This window comes from Suncus etruscus, chromosome 6 (assembly GCF_024139225.1).
Source record: "Suncus etruscus isolate mSunEtr1 chromosome 6, mSunEtr1.pri.cur, whole genome shotgun sequence".
In the NCBI taxonomy this organism is placed as follows: domain Eukaryota; kingdom Metazoa; phylum Chordata; class Mammalia; order Eulipotyphla; family Soricidae; genus Suncus; species Suncus etruscus.
Window position 1 is genome coordinate 118,745,604 of NC_064853.1, and position 19,109 is coordinate 118,764,712.

Below are 19,109 nucleotides of genomic sequence, written 5' to 3' on the forward strand. Positions count from 1 at the left end.
GAGTCTATCCCTGGTACCCCATAGTGACTCATGAGCACAAAGTCAGGAGTAAGCCCTGAACACCTCGGATGATGTCTCAAAACAAAACAAAACAAAAGAGACAGAAAAAGAACAAAAAATTAAGAAAACACTTAAGTCCATCTGGTCTCTAATTCCCACATTTGAGCTCTGTTCACGAAACTTCTTCAATTTGAAGACAAGAAATATGAAGTCTGCTTTCTTTGGGAAGGATAATTCTGTTTTAATGCAAAACATATGTCGGGAAGTTAAGGGAAATTCTATGTAACATGGATTTCATATCCATTCCAGGGGCGATTTGGACCAGTCAGGGCAGGAAAATGCAGAAATTGGAGCCTCAGAAACTGGCTCTTGAGAAAGGCAAAGAGCGCAGCTGCTGTGGAGAATTTGGCAGTTTCTCAAAAAAAAAAAAAAAAAGTTCAACCTTAACTACCAGAGGATCTGGCCCTTCTCCATCTGTCTTGTCTTTTCTTTCTTTCTTTCTTTCTTTCTTTCTTTCTTTCTTTCTTTCTTTCTTTCTTTCTTTCTTTCTTTCTTTCTTTCTTTCTTTCTTTCTTTCTCTTTCTTTCTTTTCTTTCTTTCTTTCTTTCTTTCTTTCTTTCTTTCTTTCTTTCTTTCTTCTTCTCTTTCTTTCTTTCTTCTTTCTTTCTTCTTCTTTCTTTCTTTTCTTTCTTTCTTTCTTTCTTCTTTCTTCTTTCTTTCTCTCTCTCTCTCTCTCTCTCTCTCTCTTTCTTTCTTTCCTTTCTTTCTTTTTTTTTTTTTTTTTTTTTTGTGGTTTTTGGGTCACACCCAGCAGTGCTCAGGGGTTATTCCTGGCTCCAGGCTCAGAAATTGCTCCTGGCAGGCACGGGGGACCATATGGGGCACCGGGATTCGAACCGATGACCTCCTGCATGAAAGGCAAACGCCTTACCTCCATGCTATCTCTCCGGCCCCTCTTTCTTTCTTTCTTTCTTTCTCTTCTTTTCTTTCTTTCTTTCTTATCTTCTTTCTTTCTTTCTTTCTATTCTTTCTTTCTTTCTTTCTTTCTTTCTCTTTCTTTCTTGCTTCCTTTCTTGCTTCCTTCTTTCCTTCCTTCTTTTCTTCCTTTCTTTCTTATCTTTCTTTTCTTTTCTCTTTCTTCTTTCTTTCTTTCTTTTCTTTCTTTTCTTTCTTTCTTCTTTCTTTCTTTTCTTTCTTTCTTCTTTCTTTCTTTCTTTTCTTTCTTTCTTTCTTTCTTTCTTTCTTTCTTTCTTTCTTTCTTTCTCTCTCTCCCTCTCTCCTTCCTCCCTCCCTCCTTCCTCCCTCCCTCCCTCCCTCCTTCTTTCTTTCTTTCTTTCTTTCCTTCTTTTTCTTTCTCTTTCTTTTTCTTTCTTTTTCTTTCTTTCTTTCTTTCTTTCTTTCTTTCTTTCTTTCTTTCTTTCTTTCTTTCTCAGCTTTCTTTCTTTCTTTTCTCTCCTTCCTTCCTTTCCTTCCTTCCTTTCTCTCCTTCCTTCCTTCCTTCCTTCCTTCCTTCCTCCTTCCCTCCCTCCTTCCCTCCCTTCCTCCCTCCCTCCCTCCCTCCCTCCCTCCCTCCCTCCCTTCCTTCCTTCCTTCCTTCCTTCCTTCCTTCCTTCCTTCCTTCCTTCCTTCCTTCCTTCCTTCCTTCCTTCCTTCCTTCCTTCCTTCTTTCCTTCCTTCCTTCCTTCTTTCCTTTGCACACAGCCAACCTTTTTTTTGTTTGTTTTTTGGGCCACACCCGGCGTTGCTCAGGGGTTACTCCTGGCTGTCTGCTCAGAAATAGTTCCTGGCAGGCACGGGAGACCATATGGGACACCAGGATTCAAACAAACCACCTTTGGTCCTGGATTGGCTGCTTGCAAGGCAAACATCGCTGTGCTATCTCTCCGGGCTCCTAGCCTTTTTTTTTTAATATAAATTATTTAAACACCGTGATTACAAATATAATTGTAGTTGTATGATTACAGTCATGTAAAGAACACCCCCCTTCACCCGTGAAGGATTCCCACCAATTTCCCGAATCTACCTACTCCCCACTCCACCCACACCTGTACTCGAGACAGGCTTTCTTTTTCCCTCATTCATTCACATTGTTATGATAGTTTTCAGTGTAGTTATTTCTCTAACTGCACTTATCACTCTATGTGGTGAGCTTCATGTCATGAGCTGCACCTACATGGGAAGATGGGGGGAAATAAGGGTTGGGACTGAGGCAGTAAAGTATTAAAAATGAGATTTGTAGGGCATTATCAAGTTCACAATACAAGATGGATGTTATGATATATAAAATATATGCATACAATATTATCAATAGGAAAACAAGGAGAAAAAAATTCCAGTGACTGTCCCAACATAAACCAGTGCTAGAACGGTCCGCCCTCCTCCCAAAGCGCATTCCCATTAGTGCAGGGAGAGGTAGGGGGAAAGCCTGTTGACCCCTATAGAGTCCATCTAGACTTGCGCCCAGGGAAGGCCTGAAGTCCAAGGGAGAAAAAAGTGGACGCTGGGGGCCTGCCAAGCCTCCCAGCACTCCCCAGGCTAGGGATAAGGGCTCCGATATCGGGCCTCCCCAAACCCCATACTGACAAGAGCTGGTCTCCAGAATCAAGGAGGAAACCGGAAGCCAGAGCACACAGCCAACCTTACTACTTCTTCCTTCCCTCCTTCCTTCCTTCCCTCCTTTCTTTCTTTTTTTGGTTTTTGGGTCATACCCAGCAGCGTTCAGGGGTTACTCCTGGCTCTATGCTCAGAAATCTTTCCTGGCAGGCTCGGGGGACCATATGGGATGCTGGGATTTGACCCACTGACCTTCTGCATGCGAGGCAAACACTTTACCTCCATACTATCTCTCTGGCCTCCCCTACTTCCTTCTTTCTCTCCCTCCCTCCCTCCCTCACTTCGTTTTTCCCCTCCCTCCCTCCCTCCCTCCCTCCCTCCCTCCCTCCCTCCCTCCCTCCCTCCCTCCCTCCCTTCCTTCCTTCCTTCCTTCCTTCCTTCCTTCCTTCCTTCCTTCCTTCCTTCCTTCCTTCCTTCCTTCCTTCCTTCCTTCCATTATTTTTGGCCACACCCAGCATTCTGGCCTGATGTGTGAGACCCCGTGTGATTCCAGGAATAAAACCTAGGTCAGTCGTGTGATGTTCAGTACCCCGACTTTCTGTGTAAGTCATGACCCCAGAGATTCAAGGAAATTGGAGCCATGTATGGCTAAAAAGCAGCTTGTTGGCCTCTGGCCCTAAGCATTTTAAAAGTCTTGCACTCTGTTGGACAGCTGATGAAGATAAAACACTACCTATTCCCTCCAAGCCATATTGTATATCTTGAAAGGACCAATTATGGGGCCAGTGTTGTAAAGATATCATAGATACCTTTGTGCCTGCTCAAAAGGTGGGATGTCTCTATCCAAAAGATAAGAGGATGACAGTTTTTTTGTATAGGTGCAGCAAAAGTTAAGAATAGAAAGAAAAGGGGCCGGGCGGTGGCGCTGGAGGTAAGGTGCCTGCCTTGCCTGCGCTAGCCTAGGACGGACCGCGGTTCGATCGGCGTCCCATATGGTCCCCCAAGCCAGGAGCGACTTCTGAGCGCATAGCCAGGAGTAACCCCTGAGCGTTACCGGGTGTGGCCCAAAAACCAAAAAAAAAAAAAAAAAAAAAAGAAAAAACTTTTGGCCTAAAAAGCTGTCCCTACCTACGAAGCATCCTGCCATAAGACCAAGTACAGGCTCCAGGCATACTAATTTGTCTAGCCCCAAAATTTTTCTTCATGGTCCCAGGGAAGGTTCTCCTTAATCACAATTGTCACAGTCAGGCTTCAGTAATTAGTGATCTTAGTGTTTACACAGATCCTTTGTTGAATTTAGGGTGTCCTAGTATTATCTTACCATTAGGTGGTGAGGCAGGGAAAGCATCTGCCTTGAAAGTAAGTTATTGGGGCCGGAGAGATAGCATGGAGGAAAAGCGTTTTCCTTTCATGCATAAGGTCATCGGCTCGAATCCCGGTGTCCCATATGGTCCCCCGTGCCTGCCAGGAGCAATTTCTGAGCATGAAGCCAGGAGTAACCCCTGAGCACTGCCGGGTGTGACCCAAAAAAATCACACACACACACACACACACACACACACACACACACAAAAGAAAGTAAGTTATTGCTGTCTCCAAGTGCCATTAGGGTGATATATGAGTTCACCCTGGGGCAAGTAGGTGCCAAGGCAGTTTTAGGGCCTGTTTGGGTAGAAAGTCGATTTCTAGTATAGGTGCAGAAAACTGCTGTATCTATATATGAAACCCAAGGTTCAGGGTGATTGGCTGATGTCCAAGCAACTGAAGCCTAAGTTAAGTCACTATGGCAAATGTTCAACGTAGAAGTCCCCCTGGTAATAAAAATTTTGGAGTTCCCATCCCTAAGGGATAATAACTCCTTTGTATCTACTGTTTTCCCATTTTAATGCGACCATGCAAGAAAAAACAATGCCACAGGATACTATTGGAGCCTACAGGAAATAATAACAAACCAAATAATTCCTATAACCTAGTTCTATCAAAAACACAAAACTCAAAGGATACTATCTATATTATCTACTAAGAATTCCTGCCACAAGCCAGCCGAGTTGGTGGCACTGAGGGGTGTCAGGGTTACTCTGTAGATGGGAGCTAGGATTTAGTGATGATTGGGCACTCAAGAGAGCAGACACACTTAAGAGCAGTTGGAGCTGAGTTCATCTATTCAAAATTTTCATCCATATTTAAGCAGAAAATTATCAGTAGCAGACACTTATGGCATTTTAAGTATTGCATAGATTATAGCTGCAGAGTTTGTGAATCTACACTGGTACAAAACTGCCACCTATCTGTACATTATGAACATTTCAGTATTTTTCTTTTTTTTTTTCTTTTGGTTTTTGTATCACACTCTAAAACCCAAAAATCAGCAGCACTCAGGGGTTACTCCTGGCTCTATGCTCAGAAATTGCTCCTGGAGGGCCCGGAGTGATAGCACAGCGGCGTTTGACTTGCAAGCAGCCGATCCAGGACCAAAGGTGGTTGGTTCGAATCCCGGTGTCCCATATGGTACCCCGTGCCTGCCAGGAGCTATTTCTGAGCAGACAGCCAGGAGTAACCCCTGAGCAACGCCGGGTGTGGCCCCCCCCAAAAAAAAAAAAAAGAAATTGGGGCCCGGAGAGATAGCACAGCTGCGCTTGCCTTGCAAGCAGCCGATCCAGGACCAAAAGGTGGTTGGTTCGAATCCCGGTGTCCCATATGGTCCCCCGTGCCTGCCAGGAGCTATTTCTGAGCAGAAAGCCAGAAAAACCCCTGAGCACCGCTGGGTGTGGCCCCAAAACAAAACAAAACAAAACAAAACAAAAAGGGGCCGGAGAGATAGCATGGAGGTAAGGCGTTTGCCTTTCATGCAGGAGGTCATCGGTTCGAATCCCAGTGTCCCATATGGTCCCCCGTGCCTGCCAGGAGCTATTTCTGAGCAGAAAGCCAGAAAAACCCCTGAGCACCGCTGGGTGTGGCCCCAAAACAAAACAAAACAAAACAAAACAAAAAGGGGCCGGAGAGATAGCATGGAGGTAAGGCGTTTGCCTTTCATGCAGGAGGTCATCGGTTCGAATCCCAGTGTCCCATATGGTCCCCTGTGCCTGCCAGGAACAATTTCTGAGCCTGGAGCCAGGAATAATCCCTGAGCACTGCCGGGTGTGACCCAAAAACCACAAAAAAAAAAAAAAAAAAGAAATTACTCCTGGCAGGCTTAGGGGACCACATGGGATGCTGGGACCCGAATCAACCACCTTCCGCATGCAAGGCAAATGCCCTATTTCTATGCTATCTCTCTGGCCCCGATTCCAGTATTTTTCATACATTCTTTGTCCTAGTCATTTGTTTCACTACCCTAAACAGAAATAATAGAGATCACTCTTTCCCGTTAATCATGTTTTCACTAGTACTCCATTAAGATTTACTATTAATCAAAAAGCATCATCTATTAAAACTTAACTAAGCATTGCTACAAAAAGACCCAAAAGACCAAAATATATTTGTGGTGTTAAATCTATTGCTTAGTAGCTGGCAATTAAGTGAATACTTTCAACATGGGACAGGCAGGGTGTGAGTCAGTGTTTTTTAACTATAGGAGGCAACGACAGTAAATTTTTCGTAAAAAACATCTTGAAAATCCAAATGTTATTGTAAATTCTTCCAATCTCGGGAAAGGCAGCTTAGGGTATGTAAATGTGTTCTAGAAATACTTGTCTAACTGAAAGGGGCATAGGCACAGTTTTTCATCTACTCTACTCAGCATTGTTATATCTCATTAAACATTAAATTTTTCTTGTGTTTTGTTTTTGGGCCACATGTGGTGGCACTCAGGAATTACTCCTAACTCTGTGCTCAGAAATTGTTCCTGGCAGGCATATGGAATACCATATCTATCCTGATCGGCTGTTTGCTAGGCAAACACCCTACCACGGTGCTATCTCTCCAGCCCCCCTTTAATTTTATTTTTAAATAGCTCATTGTTGCTACCCTGCCAAGCACTAACCTAGGGCACTACTGGCCTTTTCTCAGCAGTGTCTGCCAGGACTGCACCACCTTTTTCTTGGGGGAGGATAGGCCTGCACCACAGCAGTCCTGCTGGAATTCAGCTATCATGCCATAGACCAGAATCTTTAAGTCTTTTAAAATAATATGAGGGGAGAACACATTTTGGATCACATCTTCAGCCTGCAATGTTGTCTTGTGGAGTATGAAAAAAATGGCTTGCAGTAGTTACAGATCAAGAAATGTCCTAGATGGGCCCGGAGAGATAGCACAGCGGCGTTTGCCTTGCAAGCAGCCGATCCAGAACCAAAGGTGGTTGGTTCGAATCCCGGTGTCCCAAATGGTCCCCCGTGCCTGCCAGGAGCTATTTCTGAGCAGACAGCCAGGAGTGACCCCTGAGCACCGCCGGGTGTGACCCCCCCCCCAAAAAAAAAAAGAAATGTCCTAGAGGGGCCGGAGAGATAATATGGAGGTAAGGCGTTTGCCTTGCATACAGAAGGATGGTGCTTCGAATCTTGGAATCCCATATGGTTCCCGTGCCTGCCAGGAGTGATTTCTGAGTGTAGAGCCAGGAGTAACTCAGTTCATGGTGAAGTGGGAGAAAGGTGACTGCCGAGAACACACCAGCAATGGTGGTGGCATCTTCTTCCCGATATGGAGAGATGAGTCAGGGCTGGAAGTGGAAGTTCTTGAGGAGTTATGAACTTAGGGTAAAAGAGTTAACTAGGGAGAAATAATAAATCAGGGGTGAGAGAGTGAAAGAAAAGAATAGAAAAGGGCTAGGGGCCAGAGAGATAGCATGGAGGTAAGGCGTTTGCCTTTCATGCAGAAGGTCTTTGGTTCGAATCCCAGCATCCCATATGATCCCCCGAGCCTGCCAGGAGCGATTTCTGAGCATAGAGCCAGGAGTAATCCCTGAGCGCTGCTGGACCCAAAAACCAAAAATGAAAGAAAGAAAGAAAGAAAGAAAGAAAGAAAGAAAGAAAGAAAGAAAGAAAGAAAGAAAGAAAGAAAGAAAGAAAGAAAGAAAGAGAGAGAGAGAGAGAGAGAAAGAAAGAAAGAAAGAAAGAAAGAAAGAAAGAAAGAAAGAAAGAAAGAAAGAAAGAAAGAAGAAAGAAAGAAAGAAAAAGAAAGAGAAAGAAAGAAAAAGAAAGAAAGGAAGAAAGGAAGGAAGGAAGGAAGGAAAGAAAAGAAAGGGCTAAGTACAACAGAAGAAAGGGCTATATATAACATAGACAGAGATTACACACAACACAACACAGATGAACATTAAGCAAACATAGGAATGGTGAGCACACACAAACTCAAACACACCTAGATGGACTCAAATGTCCATCTCAAGAGCTTCAAAATACAAAGCCAGCATCTCAGGTGTAAAATTTTCCAGTTCCTTGGAGTAATTAACAATAATACAAATAATATTATTTGGCCAATCACTTAGTAACAGGTATGTACAAGAACATTTGGATTTTCAAGATGTTTTTTATGGAAAATTTACTGAAAATTTGCTGAAAAAAGGCTTCATGATCTAGAATGAGCACAGAACATTCCCAAAACATAATTTTCAAGTCTAGAATACTAAGGAATATGGTAATGATCACTGTAAAAAGAGTCTACATCTTGGAGTATAGTATCACCTGTTTTGAATGTCCAGGTTCCTTTCCTAAAGACAAACTGAGAACAAAGGTATATGATATAGTAAAAAATGAGCAAAAATTAAAAGTAAATTGCAAAACTTTCTCAATAACTGAGCACTGTAGCAAAAGTCCCTGGCATCCAAATGCCTTATCTAAGGATTTCTGTGGAAAGGGACATTAGATTATACAAACAAGTATAATCAAATAAAAAATGAATAATTTAAAATATTTTATAATGAGCACTGTATTAGGAGTCCAAGACTATTAATGTGAAGTGAAACTAGGGCATCTAAACTATATTTCCAAGGATCACTGTGAACAAAAACATTAAAAAGGTTATTATAAACCTAATGTAATAGAAATTAAGGTGATAAGCATTCTTTTTTTATTGTAAGAATTTATTCAAGAGACAAAATTGATTAACATATTGAGGTAAACTGACATAACATAATATAGTAAATTAACATAACATATAATTAATATAATATAATAATACATGTAAGTCAAAGAACATTTCTAAATAAAACACAAATTTTTTTTATCATAATGACTTACATATCTTTCACAGTAGTATTTTAGGTACATATTAACATTGAATCAGGGGAATATCCATCACCCCCAGTGTTGTCCTCCCTTCATCCCTGTTCCCAAGCATATATCCCTTTCTCCCTCCTTTATTCTCCAGAATGCTAGTTTAACTAAAAGCATATATGTTAACACTAATGTAAACCAATTTTTTTGCAGTTCCAGATATTTTTACTAGTTTTTTTTTTTTTTTTTTTTTTTTGTGGTTTTTGAGTCACACCCGGCAGTGCTCAGGGGTTATTCCTGGCTCCAGGCTCAGAAATTGCTCCTGGCAGGTACGGGGGACTATATGGGACGCTGGGATTCGAATCGATGACCTCCTGCATGAAAGGCAAATGTCTTACCTCCATGCTATCTCTCCGACCCCTGTTTTGTTTTGTTTTTGGGCCACACGCGTTTGATGTTCAGGGGTTACTCCTGGCTATGTGCTCAGAAGTCGCTCCTGGCTTGGGGAACCATATGGGACGCCAGGGGATCAAACCGCGGTCCGTCCTACGCCAGCGCTTGCAAGGCAGACACCTTACCTCTAGCGCCACCTTCCCGGTCCCTACTACTACTTAAAGGTTTCAAGCAGTGGACTCAAACTCGCGGCCCGCGGGCCATTTGCAGCCCTCTGTACAATATTATGTGGCCCACAGCTGGCCTTCAAATATTGCAGTATTCGCAATTATTCGCTTACCAAAAAATCGCAATAAAAATCGCATTAGTAAGAAAAAAATCGCATTAAACATTCGCATACTCTGAGCAGTTCCATTTGGGAGATGCAAATGTTTAATGCGTTTTTTTGCGATTTTTTCTTACTAATGGGTTTTTTATTGTGAATATTCGGTAAGCGAATAATTGCGAATACTTTGCGCCTAGCGCAGATGTCATTTTTCCTGCTCCTGCCCGCTGTCCCTTGCATTAATGGAGGCCTAAGGGAGAGAAGGGAGAGAAGTTTATTACAGAATTAGATTTTGTCATACCTTCATCATGACTTCATCAAAGCCTGCAGTTAAGAGAAAGATTGATGACGAGCACAGACAATTTTAGGAAAAGTGGGAGATGCAGTATTTCTTTGTTGAGCACAGGGGCATCCCCACATGTCTTATTTGCTCAGAGAAAGTTGCAGTGCACAAGGAATACAACTTGAAACGCCATTAATTCAACTAAACATGCTGAAGAATGTGCAAAATATCAAGAAAATGAGAAAGCCAAGCGGGTTGCCAGTCTTAAAGCAAGTCTAATGAGGCAACAAAATTTCTTCAAGAAAGCAACCAAAGAGAATGTTGCATCAGTCGAAGCTAGTTACATGAGATGATTGCTAAGGCAGGGAAACCATTCACAGAAGGAGAGTTTGTTAAAAAATGCTGGGCCTGGAGAGATAGCACAGCGGTGTTTGCCTTGCAAGCAGCCGATCCAGGACCAAAGGTGGTTGGTTCGAATCCCGGTGTCCCATATGGTCCCCCATGCCTGCCAGGAGCTATTTCTGAGCAGATAGCCAGGCGTAACCCCTGAGCACCGCGGGGTGTGACCCAAAAACCAAAATATATGTTACAGGCTGCAAGTATTATCTGTCCGGAAAAGAAAGGTCAGTTTAGCAAAATCAGCCTTTCTGCCAACACTGTGGCAGAGCACATTTCTGATACGTCAATGACATTTATCATCAACTGTGTGAGAAAACCAAATGTTTTGATGCATACTCAGTTGCTCTTGATGAGGGCACAGATATAACAGACACTGCGCAGCTCACAATTTATGTCCGTGTTGTTGATTGCAATTTTGAATTGACAGAGGAGCTGCTCACAATAATTACAATGCATGGCCAGAACACCGCTAATGAGATATTTCGGCATCTGTGTGATGCCATTGAGAATGAAGGTTTGCCATGGAAGAGGTTTGTTGGAATAATAACCAATGGAGTGCCATCGATGACAGGGAGGAAAAAATGGACTGGTGGCACTTGTTCAAAAAAAACTCGAAGAGGAGGATGTAGAGAAGGCCATTGCTCTTCACTGCATTATCCATCAGCAGGCCCTTTGCAGTAAATGCTTGCCGTGTGACAATGTGATGTCTGTGGTTGTGAAATGTATCAACCAAATCAGATCCAGGGATTTGAAGTACAGGAGGTTCCGTGCTTTTTTAGAGGAAATGGAGTTAGAATATGGAGGTGTGCTCTATTTCACCGAGGTACGTTGGCTCAGCAGGGGAAATGTCCTGAAAAGATTTTTTGAGTTGAGAGAAGTGAAAGCCTTCATGGAGAAGGATGGGAATGCTGTTTCTGAGTTGAGTGATCACAAATTGCTCATGGACTTAGCTTTTCTTGTTGACATCACACATAAGATGAATGTAGTAAACAAGATGTTACAAGGCCCGGGGCAGCTTATCAGTGCTGCCTATGACAATATGAGCGCATTCTCCATAAAACTTGTGTTATGGAAATCCCAGCTCTCTCAGACAAACCTTTGCCATTTCCCAGCATGTAAGGAACTTGTGGATGCAGGCATACCATTCAGTGGTGAGAAATATGTTGTTGTGGGCCCGGAGAGATAGCACAGCGGCGTTTGCCTTGCAAGCAGCCGATCCAGGACCAAAGGTGGTTGGTTCGAATCCCGGTGTCCAATATGGTCCCCCGTGCCTGCCAGGAGCTATTTCTGAGCAGACAGCCAGGAGTAACCCCTGAGCATCGCCCGGTGTGGCCAAAAAAAAAAAAAAAAAAAAAAAAAACCAAAAAAAAAAGAAATATGTTGTTGCTATTTTTAAGCTAGAGAAGGAATTTGATCACAGATTTGCAGACTTCAAAAAGCACAGAGCCACTTTCCAAATTTTTGTGGACCCCTTTTCCTTTGATGTGCAAGATGACCCTCCTGTGCTTCAAATGGAGCTCATTGACCTGAAATGCAACTCTGATCTCAAAGCCAAGTTCAGGGAGATTAGTGGAAAAGCAGACATGCCTGGGCAATTTTTGAGAGAATTGCCCCCCAGCTTCCCTGAGCTTTCCCAAATGTTCAAGTGCACCATGTGCCTTTTTGGGAGCACATATTTGTGTGAAAAGTTATTCTCCACATTGAACTTCAGTAAGTCAAAGTACAGGTCTAGACTTAATGATAATCATCTTCAAGCCATACGGAGGGTGTTGGGGACTGACTTGTTTGAGGCCATTTTGCTGTTCTTTCTGCCATATTCCAGCTTTTCACCTAAAAGCTATTTTGCAGTCTTGCTGTAAGTTTTTGAGCTATAGAGAAAGGAATGTGCAACTGTAGATATAATTAGCTCTAGCCCGGAGGAGAGCAAAAGCTGCCTGGTACCGTTATCAGAAACTAGGCCTCACTCCTTAAGACCACATTTCGGAGTGAACTAGGCTATTATCAATAAGTGTATGCTACATTGTCTGTTCAAGATCACTGAGGCAGGCACATCTTGCACCACCTCCTGATAGTCAAGCAATTAGGAATGCAGCTAGAAGGACACTAGAAATTTCCATGGAAACAGCACGTTCATCATAGCTTGAAGGTCATCCAGCCCCCCTAGCCCACTGCCCACTTCCTTATTTAGAGAATGCCTAACTTTCTTTGTTCCTTGAAACCTGAAATATATCCTTGCCTTGTATGGGCCTTCGCGCCCAAAGTATGACTGACATCACCTTTGTACTGCCCCCTTCTCCTTCACTATATAAGAAGGAACTGTAGCCAATAAAGGTACCCTTGAACAGTGAGACGCTGCCTTGGGTCTTTATTATTAACCTCTCTCAGATTTTTTACAGGTGTGGTTGCTCTTCTACTCAGCAAAATAGGAGTGCGGTCGTCTGAGAAGCCTTCCCAGCTAATTCCTGCTGGCCAGGCCCCCCCTGGGGGGCTTCTGGACCCCGCATTTTGGCGCCCAACGCTGGGCACGAAGATCACCACCACACCCCGAACGACTACGGGTCGGCGAGTCCGGAGCTGTTTCATAAATCGCGGGAATACCCCATCCGGGTAAGCGTTGAAACGAGTTAGCCTTAATCAAATATTTAAACTGCAGTTTTTTCAGTCGTTCTGATCACCGCCCCTGATTGGCTCTTGGGGCTTCGCCCGTTGGCTTCACTTCCATGGGTGTTTCGTTGAGTATTGAACTTAAATTCATTAAATATATACAGTCTGAGTTGAAAGCCAGACATATAGAGGTTACCAAAAAAGATATTTGTAATTTTTTAATGTTTGTTCATGATGTTTACCAGAAATCTAGTGTTCCTGGGCTCCCTCTCGCTCTGACTCTGTCTCTCAGTTTCCTTCCTCTTCTAACCCTTCATCTTTACTTCTGCCGCTGCACCCTCTGTGCAAAATCCTAAACAGCCCTTCACTTCCCTAGCTTCAGCTCCGTCCCTGTTTCACCACCCTCCCCTCCTTAGCCAGCAATTGCAACAATACAAAGCCTTTAATTGGAAAAGCCTCATAGAGCCGTTTCAAGCCGTAACCTCCTATGGCCCCCAAGCCCCTTACACGCTCTCCTGCTTAGAATCTAAAAGCTGAACTCTTTGTCTCTTGGGAAGTTAACTTTTTTTTTTTTTCCGCTGCAAAGCCCTTGCAGATAGGCAGGAATCCTGATCTCTAAGCTCTTATAGCTGGCCTCGCCTCTTTTCATACCTTAAAGGTACAGCACACTTTCCAGGTCCCAGCTTGCCAACATGGCTCTTGCTGCCCTCTGTGCCTGGAAGTCGCTCCCCAGAGCCGGCATTCCAGCAGCTCCCCCACACCGGCAACAAACTGTTGCTGCTTTCTCCCTCCCCCCCCCTTTTTCTGACTTAAGCTCCCAACTCACCACAATTACATCCATGGTCTCTCACCTCTCTAACAAACTTGATAATGCTCTTAGCTCAAAAACCAGTGCTACCTTTCCTGTCTTTCTCCCTAATGGAGAAAGTCTTCCCACCCCCCCCCTCCCCGCCTGCTCAGCAGCCTCCGCAGCTACCTTCTCAAACGCCTCCCACTGATCCCCCGCACCCCAGGGGAAAAATTCTAAATGCCCAAGACGCTCAGTCCCTAACCATGGCAGATTCCCTCCTCTCACCGCTCCCCCTCTTAAAGCTATAGATATGAAGCTACTTGGCCACATTAAAAATCTTAAACAAATCTTAAGCCTTCAAAAACAGGCTGCTTCTCTTAATTCACAAGTTTCTGCCCTTCAGGCTTTCCCCCGCCCTCCTAAATCTATAGCTGTCTGTCCTTTGCCCACTGAATTCCACGGCCAAGCCCCCCCTCTTGAGAATTCAAAGAAACAAACTAATAAAAGTCAGGCTGAGTGCCATAAAACAGAAACTGCTGCAGTGCCTACAAAAAATTCTAAGGGCACAGTGAGCAGGATAATTACAAAGTATCATCTGCTAAGCCATAAAACCTTGCGATATCTACACTTTGCTGTTAAAACTTCTGAGCCTAATGTACCTTTTACTCAGGACAATTTTGCTCAAACCAGCCCTCAGCCTCCTTCAGCCTCTTTCCTGCCAGCCTTGGGAAACAGCCAGCTCAGGCCCTGCCACTCCCACTTTAAGCCTTCCATTTCACCTTGAAATACCCAATCTTTGTTATTCAAAAGAAATCTAAAAAGTAGCATCTCTTGCATATTCTCAAATCAATTAATAAAACCATGATCCCCATGGTGCTTTTGCAACCCAGACTCCCCTCTTCGGTTGCCATTCCCTCTAATTCCAATAAATTAGTAATTAATCTTAAAAGATTGCTTTTTTTTTTCTTCTCTATATCATTACACCCTGCTGACTGTAAATAATTTGCCTCTAGCCTTCCTGCTGTTAACTGTGCTGGCCCCTCCCCGAGTTATCAGTGAAAAACTCTGCTTCACCTTGTCAGCCCTACACTTCGTCAAATATGTGTTATTAGGTTTAGTGCATTAAGTGGTGTAAAGTAATTATTAAAACATTAAAAAGCAACAGGAAGATAAGAGCAATAAACTTTTTTTTTCATGCCTCTCAGAAAATTTTAGAGCAAGGTCATAATTCTGTCACTTTACAGATAACAAAATGTTGGTAAAAGAAAAACTTCTTTGTGTTTTAAAATCCAAACGAACACAAAAGTGTTAAATTTAAGTCTTATATTTCTATTAAAAGTTTTATTTTAATTTTTAAAGTATTTACAAAATTATGTGAAAAATAATGTGGTTAGCCTTTTTAAACAATATAGTTAATTTAATGCACAGTGAACACCTAGGTGTGCTTTATAGTACCCTTAGTTTTAACTTTGTGCTACAGCAATGGTTGTTCTTTATTTCTGCATTGAAAGAACTATTATTTTAAGTGCATTCAAAATATCAGCACATTATACAAATCTGTATATTTGTGTCGCAGTGAAAAAATAATATAAATGAAAAATATATTATATATAATTTTATAAGTAATATATAAAAGTAACTAAACTTTATAAGCAAATTAACTAGTATTAAATATAATTTTAGTCTTAAGTTCTAGGTGTGTAAATGCATCAGATGTCTTTAACTATATTTTATAATAATCTAAGCATTTAGTTAATTTGGTATATAATATTTTTTACAAATTATTCACTTAAAGTCTTCATAGTAAAAACAGTTGTTTGTTTTTTAAAAAATCAGTTTTTATACCTTTAATAATCATAGTTCATGCTATTGTGTTTAATCATAAAAATTTTAACACTTTATTGCAGCTGTCTTACTGTTCTACTGCAAAACCAATTTAAAGAAAACCTATTCATTTACAGCAAATCATTTCATACTTCCAAGTAGAGACTCCTTCTACAGTGCTCATTAACCATTTTACTTAATGTTTTAAACTTCAAATTAAAGTTGTTTTAAAAATGTTTTGTGTTAAATCTAAACCTTAAAATTTATTTTCAGCAAAGTTCCACTCCATCTACATTAAGTACTTCTCAACACTAAAAAAGTTTTTCTACAAAATTTTTTTTTCTCTTCTTCTCACAAACATGTTAGCTAAATATTTAAAAGCGCTTGTCAATTTTTTATAAATAAGTCTTAAATCAATCCTTTTGTCTGTTTATGTGTCTGTTGTGATGAATGAAAGTGGCCACAAGTGTAAAATGTTGTGTTTAGTGTTGTTTTGTTTTGTCTGTTTATTTGTTATCTCTACATTTTATAATAATACAATTTTTAAAGCCTTATCCATTTTTCAAATTTCACTTAATTTTTTCAACCTGGTTCAGTCTGGTCAGTTCACAAACTGGCATCTTACAATTAAAAATCATGTGTTAAAAATTATGTATTAAGCTAGCTTTGTCCTTCTAAAAACATGGCGGAAGGTGTGGGAGATGGCAAACCCCAGATTTCTCAATGGCCATCGGGGATAACTTTTCCCTGGAGAATTTCTGGACTTTGCAGTCACCCGGCTTTCCTGCTATGTGTAAGTTCAGGCCTATAAAATATGTATTTATGGCTAAAAAATAGCATCCAGCTTTAACATAATAACTAGAAGTTTAAGAAAAATCCTTTATATTCAGTTAAAAAAATTTTTTTTTAATTAGCAATTGTTAATTATAAATTTTCTTTTATGCCAAAGTCTAACAGAGGTCAAATAACATTCCCGTGGTATTCAAAAATAACTAGTATAATGTAAATTGCTAATGTTTTCTGCCTGTATACCCAAGCCAAAAAACTAAGTAAATTCTTAATTTTTATATGAAGTAACCATTTTGCCTCCTGCCAAGCTGTTTTCTTATAAACCTCCTGCTAAACGCCATTCCTGCAAACCTGTTTCTAACTGACTCCACCTTTGACAATGCTGAATTAGACACTCTGCCTTGCTGCCTTGGATGCCCACCGATGCCACCAACAACCTCCATCCTCTCTACCTCCATCCCTTGGCCGGTCTTGCAAGTCGACCTTTGTGCCCTAGCCATGGGTGCAAGCCTATACTGGGGCACCTCCAATTTCCGCCTGCCTCAACCTCGTGCTGTTGACCCCGATGACTATTACTCCCCTGCTAGCGGTGGCTGCAACTCTGTTATTCGCCGTGATGTACTACGCCACCCCTTCACCACCTTCTACGTCTGCCCTGGTCACCACCGGCCCCGTTCCAGCGACTATAAGTGTGGCGCTCATAACCAACACTTTTGCGCCTCCTGGGGCTGTGAAACCACCGGAACTGCTTATTGGAAACCCTCTTCCTCCTGGGACTTCATCACCGTTTCACGCCCCCCGACTCCTCCTTTTCTGAACTGTGATGCATCCTCTGCTACCCGTGGTTGGTGTAACCCCATCCTCATCAATTTTACTGCTGCTGGACGTCAGCATCACTGGACTCAAGCTGTACAATGGGGACTCAAACTTTACATTCGGGGTAACGACCCTGGACTTCTTTTTTCCCTCCGTTTACTTAAACAACTGCCAATTTCTCGCCCCCTCGCCATTGGTTCTAATACTTTTCTTCACCCTAATTCAGGTTCTCCACTTCGCGTGCCTTCTCCTCCCCCTCCTCTTCCTTCTGCACCCCCTTCTCTCCGACAACTCACTATGCCTTCCGGTCCTTCTCCGTCCTCTCAGGTTATTCTCAATCTCATGAATGCCTCTGCTCTTGCCCTTACAGATCCTGCCTATGAACGATGTTGGCTTTGTTTTTCTCCTCAACCTCCTTTCTATGAAGGTGTTGCAGTGTTTGGCAACCTTTCCGCTACCTCCGACCCCTCTTACCTCCGTTGGAACACACAACCTCAACATGGCATTACAGTCGGTCAAGTCGTACGCTCTGGCCTCTGCATTAAGCCTAACGACTCCAAGCTTCCTAGCCAATTACTTGACGTGTGCAACGAAACTATTGACATCTACAACTCTTCCTCCTCTCAAACCTATCTGTTAGCTCCAAACGGTACTTATTTTGCCTGTGCTTCTGGCCTTACTCCTTTTATCATTTGCTCTTCCTTTTTCCTTTCACATGATTACTGTATTCTCGTTATTCTCGTTCCAAAAATCACCATTCACTCAGAATATACCTTTCCCTCTCCTGCCACCTCACCCTATTCCTATTCTTCTCAATCTCTCTCTCGACAACGCCGTGAGCCCTTCACCTCCGTTACACTTGCAGTTCTCCTTGCTGTTGGCGCTACTGGCGCTGGCACTGGTATCTACTCTCTTGTATCCTCTCAATCCAATTTCCGCACTCTGACTCAAGCAGTGGAACAAGACATTAATTAAATCAAAACTAGTCTGCAATTTCTCACAGATACTGTTAGTTCCCTTGCTGATGTTGTTCTCCAAAATCGTCGTGCTTTAGATTTTGCCCTTATGAAAGAGGGGGGAGTCTGTGTAGCCCTTAAGGAACAATGTTGTATTTTTAAAGACAAAACTGGATTAGTTAGAGACAGCGTTCAACATATTGGTGATGGTATAAAAGATTTTCAAAAACATTTCGATGAAGAACAAGGCTGGTACCAGGATTGGTTTTTCTCTTCTCCTTGGTTCCACACAATCTTGTCCACCGTTGTGGGCCCTCTTATTAGCCTCATGCTGCTCTTTTCTCTTGGCCCATGGATTTTCCGCAAAATCACTGCCTTTATTAAGAACCAGGTAGATGAACAGGCAAAAACCTCTATTCAGGTTAACTACCAGCGTCTAACCCCGCGTGACTCCTGTGAAAACTTGGCTTTAGTCACCAAGCCGCCTTTCCAGCCACTAAGTTTCCAGGAGATAGAGCGCATAGCTAACAAGCGGAGCTCGCTCCGGCACTTGTGCTCTCGGCTGTGGAGACACCTACGACGGGATTAGCAAGGTCCTAGTTAGGACACGGCCCTAAAAGGCTACAACGCATAATTCAAATCTCTGTGCACACCCACAGCGCCTGTAGCCATCTTTTAAATGCGGCTTTGGCCGTGTCCGACCTGGTCAAACCTTGTAGCCTAAGACACGGTTCTTCCACCCGCTCACGACTTTCCTTCTTTTATTAGAAGAGAAAGGGGGAGATGTTGGGGACTGACTTGTTTGAGGCCATTTTGCTGTTCTTTCTGCCATATTCCAGCTTTTCACCTAAAAGCTATTTTGCAGTCTTGCTGTAAGTTTTTGAGCTATAGAGAAAGGAATGTGCAACTGTAGATATAATTAGCTCTAGCCCGGAGGAGAGCAAAAGCTGCCTGGTACCGTTATCAGAAACTAGGCCTCACTCCTTAAGACCACATTTCGGAGTGAACTAGGCTATTATCAATAAGTGTATGCTACATTGTCTGTTCAAGATCACTGAGGCAGGCACATCTTGCACCACCTCCTGATAGTCAAGCAATTAGGAATGCAGCTAGAAGGACACTAGAAATTTCCATGGAAACAGCACGTTCATCATAGCTTGAAGGTCATCCAGCCCCCCTAGCCCACTGCCCACTTCCTTATTTAGAGAATGCCTAACTTTCTTTGTTC

The 19,109-nt window shown here is 42.6% G+C and overlaps 2 protein-coding genes and 1 non-coding gene across 3 annotated transcripts in view; 2 read left to right on the forward strand and 1 right to left on the reverse strand.

Annotated features, from left to right (window-relative positions):
- The window catches only part of FAF2 (Fas associated factor family member 2), a 475,675-nt gene that overhangs the window by 160,773 nt on the left and 295,793 nt on the right, over positions 1-19,109 (reverse strand). The gene's annotated exons all lie outside the window — the stretch shown is intronic.
- KIAA1191 (KIAA1191 ortholog) overlaps positions 1-19,109 on the forward strand; it is a 508,491-nt gene that overhangs the window by 57,191 nt on the left and 432,191 nt on the right. The window lies entirely within an intron of this gene.
- Positions 14,917-15,046, forward strand: LOC126012498 (small nucleolar RNA SNORA22). Its single transcript, XR_007496959.1, has one exon. It is a non-coding gene; the product is annotated as a small nucleolar RNA SNORA22 (small nucleolar RNA).